General features: G+C 34.1%; 1 pseudogene; it reads left to right on the forward strand.

Moving 5' to 3' along the window:
* The first annotated feature begins 8,712 nt into the window (after positions 1 to 8,712).
* LOC120608016 (uncharacterized) lies at positions 8,713 to 8,832 on the forward strand (annotated as a pseudogene).
* Positions 8,833 to 10,655: the final 1,823 nt, after the last annotated feature.

Consider the following 10,655-nt stretch of genomic DNA (forward strand, 5'->3'; position numbering starts at 1 on the left):
TAAAAAATTACTAGCAATGCAGAGAAGCAGGAAAGTGTGACCCATAACCCAAAGAAAATATAGTCAGTAGAAACAGATCAGATATGACAGAGATGATGGAATCGGTAGACAAAGACTTTAAAACAGCTATTACAGAAATTATCATAAGGTAAAAAGGAGAGAAACGAAGATATAAAAATAACCAAATGGAATTCCTAGAGACAAAAAAGACAGCATTTGAAATAAACATTTCACAATATGCAACTAACACCAAATAAGACAGTCACAAACCAAACTGGCACACTGAATAAAACAAAGCATAAAAATGACTTTGCTGCAAGGGTTTCGACCTGTAACTCTCAGGAAACTCAAGGCTACAGGAGCAATGAGTTCTGAGTTGGTCACAGACTAAGGGGTTTAATGGTGTAAGTAAGAAAGTTATTTGGCTTTTTCAAGTAATTAGCTACCTATTGGTATTCTTTCTTATTTGGATCAGGATAGCCGAATCAGGGGAACAAAGAAGTCCAGAGATGGCATGAACAGACTTGGTGTTTTAGGGATTGGCTGGTGTCCTCTGCTGATTTCTGAGAATAGCCATAAATTGCTGTAATGTTAAGTTAAGTTTGTTTTATGTGCCTGCGTTGACTGTCTCGATTTTGTCCCTGACATAAATGATGCCATTTTTGGTTCTGTAAGATACTGTAGATCAATGAACTCAAAGACATAGCAATAAGAACTATCCAAAACAAGACATAGAGGTAAATATTTAATGTATAAAAAGCTAAAACTTTGTGGAACAGAATAAATATAAAACAACAAAAATAGGCTAGAGAAAAAAAATGGCATAAATGATAGAAGCTCTATTCATCCCTCTGGCGACCAAATCAAAGTTGTGATGGAAACAAGGAGCAGCAGCAAGGAAAAATCACCTGGGATGAACAAGCCATACAACTAGGGAGAAATCCAAGAAAGCACCCTGCAATGGCAGAAGGTAGAACCGGGAGAGGATGCAGGGATGCCTGGTCTCAAGCAGCTGAGTGAGACGGAGGCTGCAGCAGTGGCAGCGGCAGACACCTCTTAAAGGGGCCACGTCCGTAAGCAGATTTTCGCAATGTTGGACCTGCTCACTCTGAGCACCAGTGCCAATTCAGCTGATCACAGGGACTTAAAGAGAGACATTGTCGGAGTGAGGGCCAAGGCGAGACTTGCTCGGTACAGAAGTGCCAGCAATATCCATCATTCCCTGTTGAGCCCTCCCCTTCCCAGTGCACCGGACACAACGCCGCCATAGCCGTGAGGTCATCAAACTGGATAACAGAGATCACTTCGCCCAGAGGATTCCCTGAAACCCCACCTCCCCCAACTAACAGCCCTACCCAAGCCACATCCAGGTATATCCTCAGGAGTCAAGTGCTCCTTGCTGAGACTCACACTGGAGGAGGCAGCTGGCCTCAGTTTCTGGTGTGGCCTTTTGAGGCAACTATAGGCACAGCATCTGTGGATTGTTTGCTGAGTCTTAACACATGGTCCCGGAGGGGTAGAGGCTTGGGCTAAATTTAGTCTGCAGCTGAACCCCTCTCAGGACTATGCCACAGGACACCTACTTCACAAATCCACACTAATAAGACTGGGAGACTTAGGAGCTTTGCTTAGTACATAGGAAAGACATGGAAAGGCAGCCAAAATGGGAAGACAAAGAAGCAGAAACCATATGAGAGAACAGAACAGAGATCCAGATATAATGGAGTCAAGTAATCTAATAGATGCAGACTTCTAAACACTGATTATAAAGATGTTCAATGAACTTTTGGGAAGTGTAGAGAACTCCAACAAAGAGATAAAAAACATAAAAATGGAAATGGAATTATAAAAGGGAACTAGTCTGAAATGGAGAACACATTATCTGAGATGAGAAGTATATTAAATGGAATAAACAAAGTGAATAAAGAAAAGAATCAAATGCCCTATCCAAAGGATGGGAAAGCCAAGGACATGCATTCAGAATGGCAAGAGATAAGATACCAAGATTATAAAAATGATTTAAGGAGAATATGAGACACTATTAAGGGTCCAAATATCCATCTGATTGGTGTAACTGAAAAAAATCAAGATGTTGATCAGCTGTTTGAAGAAATAATGATGGAAAACTTCCCTAACCCGGTGAAGTAAATGGACATACAACCCCAGGAAGCTCAGAGAATTCCAAAAATCAGGGATTCAAAGAGGCCCACACCAAGACACATCATAATTAAAATGCCAAAGTTTAAATACAAAGAAAGGCTATTAAAAGCAGCAAATGAAAAACAGATAGTTTCTTACAAGGGAACACCCATAAGACTGGAAGCTAATTTCTCAAAAGAACTATGCAGAAGGTCTTGGCAAAAAATATTCAACAAGATGAAACCTAGGTTCTACAACCAAGAATAATTTATCCAGCAAAGCTATCATTTAGAGTTGAAGGACAGATAAAGAGCTTCCCAGACAAAAATAAGCTAACGGAATTTATCACCACCAAGCCAATGTTACAGAAAATATTGAAGGGACTTCTTTAAGAAGAAAAATCTGTATCAAAAACAGGAATAAAGAATGGTAACAACTACATTCCTATTAATAAGTACATTAATGGAAAAGAATTAAGTGCTCCAACCAAAAGATAGAGTGACTGAAAGGATAAGAAAACAAAACTCCTACATATGAAAAGGAAAGGGATGGAAAAAGATATTGCTTTGATGGACCTAGGAGATATTTAAGTCAGACAGAGAAAGATAAACACTATATAATTTCACTTATATGCAGAATTTAAGGAATGAAAAGAAAAAAACAATCAAAAGCAGACTCACAAATCTAGTGTACAATTTGGCAATGACAGAGGGGAGGGGGTTTGGGGGAGCTCTGAGAATGGGGTGAAGGGTTAAGGAAGTACAAATTAGTAGCTGATGGATGGTCACGGGGATGGGGAGTACAGCATAGGTAATGCAGTTAGCATTAATATGTTGGCTACGTGGAGGGTCAAGGGAGGAAAGGAACAATTGCGGGGATCATTTTACAAACTATATAGATGTTCAACCAATGTACTGTATACTTGAAACTAATTAAAATTTTAAAAATAGGCTAGAAAAATATCTGCAATAAATATACAAACACTGTCTATATTACATAAAGAACACTTGCAGGTTGGCAAAAAAAAAATATTGAGATTCCAAAGATTAATGTATGAAAAAGTAGGTAAAGAAATGAGATGAAATTCAATCAGAAAACAAACATACAGAACAATGTTCCACTTCACTGAGTCAAATAAATGCAGATAAAAATATCACCAAGGTACTAATTTACAGCAATTAAATTAACAAAAATTTAAAACATTCCAAACCATATGCCATCTGCCAGGATGCATTCCAAAAGAATAAAATAGTTAAATGTAAAAATGAAACCATGAAAGCTTTTCTATGACTCAAAATCTAGAATCCATAAAAGCAAAGACTGACGAGACAAAAGACAAATTGGCAATGGATATTTGCCATTCATATCACGAAGGGCTAAACCCCCCAATATTTAGAGTGCCTATGAAATGAGAAAAGAAAAGAAGGTCATCAAGCCAATAGACAAATGGCAAAAGACATGTAAAGAGAGATCACAAGAAGGGACAAAAAAGTGTTTTTTAAACATAAAAAAAGAGATTCAACCTCACTCATAATAAGACAAATCAAATGAAAAAACACCAAGGTACCATTTTTCACCAATTGGACTGGCAAAAATCTAATAAGAACAATAATAAAGGTATATTAAGAACAGTAATAAAGGTAATAAAGGTAATCAACACTCTCTTGCTATATCCCATTCACTGATCTAAGTGCTTTAGACACATTAACTCACATATTTAGTAGCACACTCCTTTGTGTATAATAGCATAATAAGGTAATCACACTCCTATGTTGCTAGTGGGTATATAAATTGGATACAACTCCTATAGAGGGCAGTATGGTAATATTTAACAAGATTACAAATATATATACCCTTTGATCCAGGAGTACCATTTCTGAGAATTCATTAATCAAATATACTTGCACACAGGCAAAATAATGTGAGTAGAAGGTTAATCATTGCCTCACTGTTTGCTTTAGTAAAAGACAGGTGGAAAAACCCAAATGTTCATCAGTAGGTAACTCGCTAAATACAATACAATACATTTATACAATGGAATATTTTACAGTTATAAAAAGAATGAGAAAATTCTCTGTACTGATATAAAAAGATTTCCAAAATACAAAAAAAAAAAAAAGAGGCAAGATTAAGAACAGTGTGTTTCATATTCTCTCTTTTGCATGCATTTATTTTGCTGGTTTGTTCATGAAGAAGCTCTAAAAGAGTGTACAAGAAACTAAAACTAACAATGTGGGCCCTGGGAAGGAGGTGTGTGGGAATTGGAAAGAAGAAGATAGAAAGAAGATATTTTTAATTTACACTTTTCTATTCATTCTAAAAATTGAAGTGAAATGAGTGCATTTACAAGTTCTTGGAGACTATAGTATGTACTGGTACTATATTATGGGTAACAATTTGCCTCCAAATATTTAGAAACATAAAAAAAATTCATAATCTTATCACCATTAATTTTTTTCCTAGATATTTAATCTCCAGAAAGAATTCAATAGAAGGAGAAATTTGTAAAATTACTTTTTAACACTAAAATCATTACTACTAAATGTAAAATTCAGAGTGTTCAAAACTATCATTGTAATCTACCAAATGAGATAAACAAACCAAAACCATACTTATAAAAACCGTGTAGCTTTCCCAACACCCAGATCTTGAGTTATAAATACCATCCTCCAATCAAAGAAGCCAGGGCTCTTTGAGGAATTGACTAACTAGGACTCTGACTCTAGGGCAGAGAAAATACAAGATAAATCTGGACCATCTCATAGAGCCAGAAGTAAGGAAGTGCTTGCTTGCTTCCTTTCTTTCTTTCTTTCTTTCTTTCTTTCTTTCTTTCTTTCTTTCTTTCTTTCTTTCTTTCTTTTTCTTTTCTTTTTTTTCTTTCTTTCTTTTTCCTTTTTCCTTCCTTCTTCCTTCTTCCTCTTTTCCTTCTTCCTTCTTCTTCCTTCCTTCCTTTCTTCCTTCCTTCCTTCCTTCCTTTCTTTTCTTCTTTTTTTTTCTTTCTTTTCTTTCTTTTCTTTTTCTTTCTTTCTTTCTTTCTTTCTTTCTTTCATTATGGTGACATTGGTTAACAAAATCCAGTAAGTTTCGGGTGTACAATTCAACAGTAGGCATATATATATAATTGCATTGTGTCTTCACCACCCATAGTTAGATTTCCTTCTGTCACCACATATTTGACCCCTTTTAACCCATCTACCTCTCCCATCCTCCCGCCGCCCCTACCCTCTGGTAACCACTAGTCTATTGTCCATGTCCATGAATTTCTGCTTGTTTGTCCATTTGTTTGTTGCTTTTAGGTTTATATCCCACATATAAATGATATCATGTGGTTTTCAACTTTTTCTGTCTGGATTATTTTGCTTAGCTTGATTATCTCAAGGTCCATCCATTTTGTTGCAAATGGCAGTATTTCATCTCTTCTTATGGCTGAGTACTATTCCATTGTATATATGTACCACAGCTTCTTTATTCAGTCATCTATCGTAGGACACTTCAGTTGCTTCCATGTCCTAGCCACTGTGAATAATGCTGCTATGAATATCGGTGAGGAAGTGCTTTAAAAAATGAAAGGATGGGAGCATGGCACAGGGACATAGTAGCCAACCTGAAAGAGTCACCATTGGCCAAAGCCGGAATAATTTGGGCTACAAAATAAATAATGTAGGATTGTATTATAACCCAAAGTAGTATATACACTGATAAAATAGATGATTCCATAAATATATAAATGGGAGAAAAAACAAATGGCAAAAGGAGATAGCATAATAACCTCACAGATTGGTTGCGAAAATTAAATGAGATAATTTTATATAAAGAGTTTAGCAAAGTGTGTTCTAGGTAAAAATAAATCTAGCAGAAAATGATTGGCAAAGTAGAACTTGGATTCAGGGAAAGTTTTCTTCTTTGTCTCAGAACTCATACTTATCAATACTCAAATTCCAGGCAAGATAGATGTACTGATGGACACTCCCGTTGTGATGAAGATAACATGGCTTTTTTGAGGTACGTGTTGACTGGGAATAAAGCAGAGCTGAATTTATTAGCAACCTCTTGAAGATGGCCTGAGGGTTCTACAGGTGGCCACACCGAGCAGCAGATATAAATAATTCCTTGTTTGGAATTTCCGTTTCAATATTTCCAAACCCCTTGTAGGATACTGTTCTGAGTTGCAATTTGGTCTGTTTGTTTAAGAAATATAAAGAGATAGGCCTTTCCAACATATGTCATGTAACCTAGTAGATTTGAAAAAGAACCAAATATAACAAATATAACACATTTTAAAATACAACAAGTAATTAAAACTTAATGAATAGGTTTGATAGCAGGTTAGACACTGTTTAGGAGAGAACTAGTAGAAGATAAAACATTCATACTTACTCAGAATACAACCAAAGGGAACAAGGAAATGGAAAATATGAGGTAAAAGTTAAGAGAAAAGCAGTAAGAGGGGCTAATATACGTCTAATCAGAGTTCTTGACAAATAGAACGGACAAAATACTGAGGATATAATAGATAAGAATATTTCAGAACAGAGGGAGGACACATATCCATAAATTCAAAGATTACAGAACTCCTTAGCAGGAAAATTTTAAAGTTTAAGAGAAACCTACACATCAGCACACCATGATGAAACGCAGAACATCCAAGACAAAGAGAGGTTCTTAAATGAAGTTGCAGAACGTATTGAATGACACTATGAGAACGCAATCTGTGGGAGGTACTACAGGAAAAAACACTTTGTTCCTTCAATAACTTAGAAATAAAAGAAACAAATAACTTAAAAATGTAAAAAAGAGAGAATAGAAAAAACAGATTTTAAAAATTAACAAATGTAAAAACTACTAGCAATATGAGCATCTTATTCAAACAGAGTAAAAAATCTTGTCTGAGACCATTGGAAATTTAAACACTGGGTATTTTATGGTATTAATAAATTGTTAATTTTTAGAGGCAATACTAGAATTATGATTATGATTAAGAGAAATCTTTTATATTTTAGGTTTGCCTACATATTGAAATATTTACCTACGAAATAATGTTGTCTTTGATTTGCTTCAAAATCAAACAGGGTGGAAAGTGGGTAAGAGTATAGATAAAACAAGATTGGCCATGAATTGATAACTATTGAAGTTGAGTTATGAGCAAACAGGAATTATTCTACTATGTGTCCACTTTTTCATATAACTAGGTTTTTCTAAAGCCAAATTGCTTACAAAGTGAGTTGATTTCTCAGGTGTTGTAGAAACATCTATGGAAAGCAAAACACAATGAAATGACAACTCTTAGAACCAGTGCAAATGTATTTCAAGAATGAAAGCAAAATAGAGACATTTATTTTGCTACCAGCAATCTCTCAATAATGGAAATTCTAAATTATATACTTCAGGGAAAAAGAAAATGGTCCCAGGTGGAAATTCATAATATCAAGAAGATATAAAGAATACAGAAAGTTGTAAAGATATGAGTAAATGTAAATGAAAATGGATTCTATAAAACATTGGTATGATGAAGATTTTTTAAATATGAAAACACCCAGTCTAGAAAGAGAATAGCATAATTTAAAATATTCTACAATAGTCAAGATATGGAGGCAACCTGATGTCCATCAATGGATGAATAGATAAAGAAGAGGTTGTACATATATACAACAAAATGTTACTTAGCCATAAAAAAAGGAATGAAATATTGCCATTTGCAACAACATAGATGAACCTAAACAGTATTATGCTAAGTGAAATAAGTTATACAGAGAAAGACAAATACCATATGATTCCAACTATATATGGAATCTAAAAAACAAAGAAATGAACAAACAAAACAGAAACAAACTCATAGATACAGAGAACATTTCGATGGTTGCCAGATTGGAAAGGGGTTGTGGGGCTCAGTGAAAAAGGGGAAAGGGATCAAGAAGTACATATTGGTAGTTACAAAATAGTCATGGGGATATAATTATACTATAGTATAAAGAATATAGTCAATAATATTGTAATAACTATGTATGGTGTCAGATAGGTAATAGACTTATTGGGGGTGATCACATCATAGTGATACAAATGTCTAATCACTATATTGTACACCTGAAACTAATAGAATATTGAAAGTCGACCATGTGTGAAAAATAAAAATTATTAAAAATAAAATAAAATATTCTAAGGTTCTTGTATTTTCTGAGATGAATGTAAAAATATTAATTAAATTTTGATTTTGGTACATTAAGAATGTATGCTGTAATTTCCAAGTTAAGCGCTAAAAGAAAGTGAAACAGTACAGAACTTCCAAGCAGCTGACGGAGGGGTTGGAATGATTTAACAAATAATAACCAATCCAAAAAAAAGTAATAAAGGATAGGGGAAAACATCACAGAACAGGCAGGACAATTTGAAAGTATAAAATTAGATGATATATAAAAAACAAAATATATCAATAATTCCATGAAATGTAAATGACCTATATGTTCCACTTGAAATCAAGTATTGGCTTATTGGTTTTTAAGAGAAACATGTAATATATGAGTTTTTAGGAGGGTTGAAAATTTTTTAATTGAGAAATATTATATTAAAAATGTGTGAGTCTACAGCCATGCTACCCTGAACAAGCCCGATCCTGTATGATCTCGGAAGCTAAGCAAGGTCGGGCCTGGTTAGTACTTGGATGGGAGACCACCTAGGAAAACCCAGGTGCTGTAGGTGTAAAAATTTTTTAAAAAATAAGGGATTGTAAGCTGACAAGTTTCTTTTAATCTGTGAGGTCAGTCAAGGGTTGCCTCACCTTTAAAAAAATTAAATTAAATGAAAATTAAATAAATAAATAATGAAAAATGTGTGTGTGTGCATACCCAAAGGAATTGAAAGCAGGGAGTCAAAGAGATCACTTTTATACCAGTTTTCATACTGTCACTGTTCACAACAGCCGAAAGATGGAAACAACCCAAGTGCTCATAGACAGATGAATGACTAGGCAAAATGTGGTATATCCATACAATGAACTATTATTAAGCCACAGAAAGGAATGAAATTCTGCTACATGCTACAGCAGGGATGAATCTTGAAAACATTATGCTAAGTAAAAGAAGCCAGGCACAAAAGAGCAAATATTGTATGATTCCACTGATAAGAGGTACCCAGAAGAGGTAAGAGAGGGAATTCCCCCCAGAGGAAGGAATGGAGAATTATTGTTTAATGATAGCTTCCCTTTGAGAGAATTGAAAAGTTCTGGAAATAGATAGTGGTGATGATTGCACAACAATGTGACTGTACTTAATGGGGCTGAATTGTGCACTTAAAATGGTCAAGATGGTAAAGTTTTTGTTATATATATTTACCACAATAAAAAACTAGTACGTATACATATATACACATATATATACACACATGATTATCTAGCAAGTATTTGTCACTCTGCTATTTGCAGAAACAAAAAATTGAAGGCAAGCAGCATTTCTAGAGATAAGGAGGTTCAGTTCATATTGATGAAATGCTCAATTAATAGAAAGATATAATAATTTTAAATTTATATGAACCTTATAACATAATCTCAAAACACATGAAATAAAAATCAACAGAACTACATGGAGAAGCAGTCAAGTCCACACTCATACTGTGAAATATTCATATACCTCTCTCAGTAATTGATAGAACAAGCAGATGAAAAATCAGTAAGAATATAGATTTTTAACAAAATAAAAAAAAAAGAAACAAACAGAAAAAAAGACTATAGATTTGAACAACACAATAAACAAACTTGATCAAGTGGACATTTATAGAACACAGCACCCAACCTTGCATAATACATATTCTTTACAAGAACATACAGAACCTTTTCAAAAATGGACCACAGGACAATAAAGTAAGTCTCAACAAAATGAGAAGATTGCAATCTGGCAAGCCATATTATAACTACTATGCACAATCAAGCCAGACACCAAGAGCAAAAACTTGTTTATGAAGAAAACAGCTTGGTATCAAACTGAACAATTGGAGTAGAATAATGAACTCAGAAACATATTTGTCATTGTTGACAAAGGTGGTGCTGTAGATAGGCATATTTGTCATTGTTGACAAAGGTGATGCTGTAGATAGGAAGGGAAGGAGTGACTACTTGATAAATGATGCTGGATCTTTATTCATATCATACACAAATCAATTTCAAGTAGATTAAAGGTCTAAATGTAAAAGATAAAACTAAATTTTTCAAAAGAAAATATAGAATACCTTCAAGACCCCAAGGGAAATTTTCTTTAAAAAGACATAAATAATACTTATTCTAAAGAAAGAAATTAATAAACTTCTGTTCATCAAAAAACATTATACAATTGCTGAAGATAGGTAACTGGAATGTGGGAGTTTATTATATTTTCTCTCTATTTTTATGTATGCTTAAAATGACAAAAAGTTTTTTATAAAAGGCTCATAAGAAAATTATAAGAGAACTGATGTTGAAGAGGATATTTACAACACATATATCCAAAAAAAGATAATTACATTATTCTTAACAGCTTATTATAGAAAACCAT

Source organism: Pteropus medius, unplaced genomic scaffold, assembly GCF_902729225.1.
Source record: "Pteropus medius unplaced genomic scaffold, Ma_sr-lr_union100, whole genome shotgun sequence".
NCBI lineage: Eukaryota > Metazoa > Chordata > Mammalia > Chiroptera > Pteropodidae > Pteropus > Pteropus medius.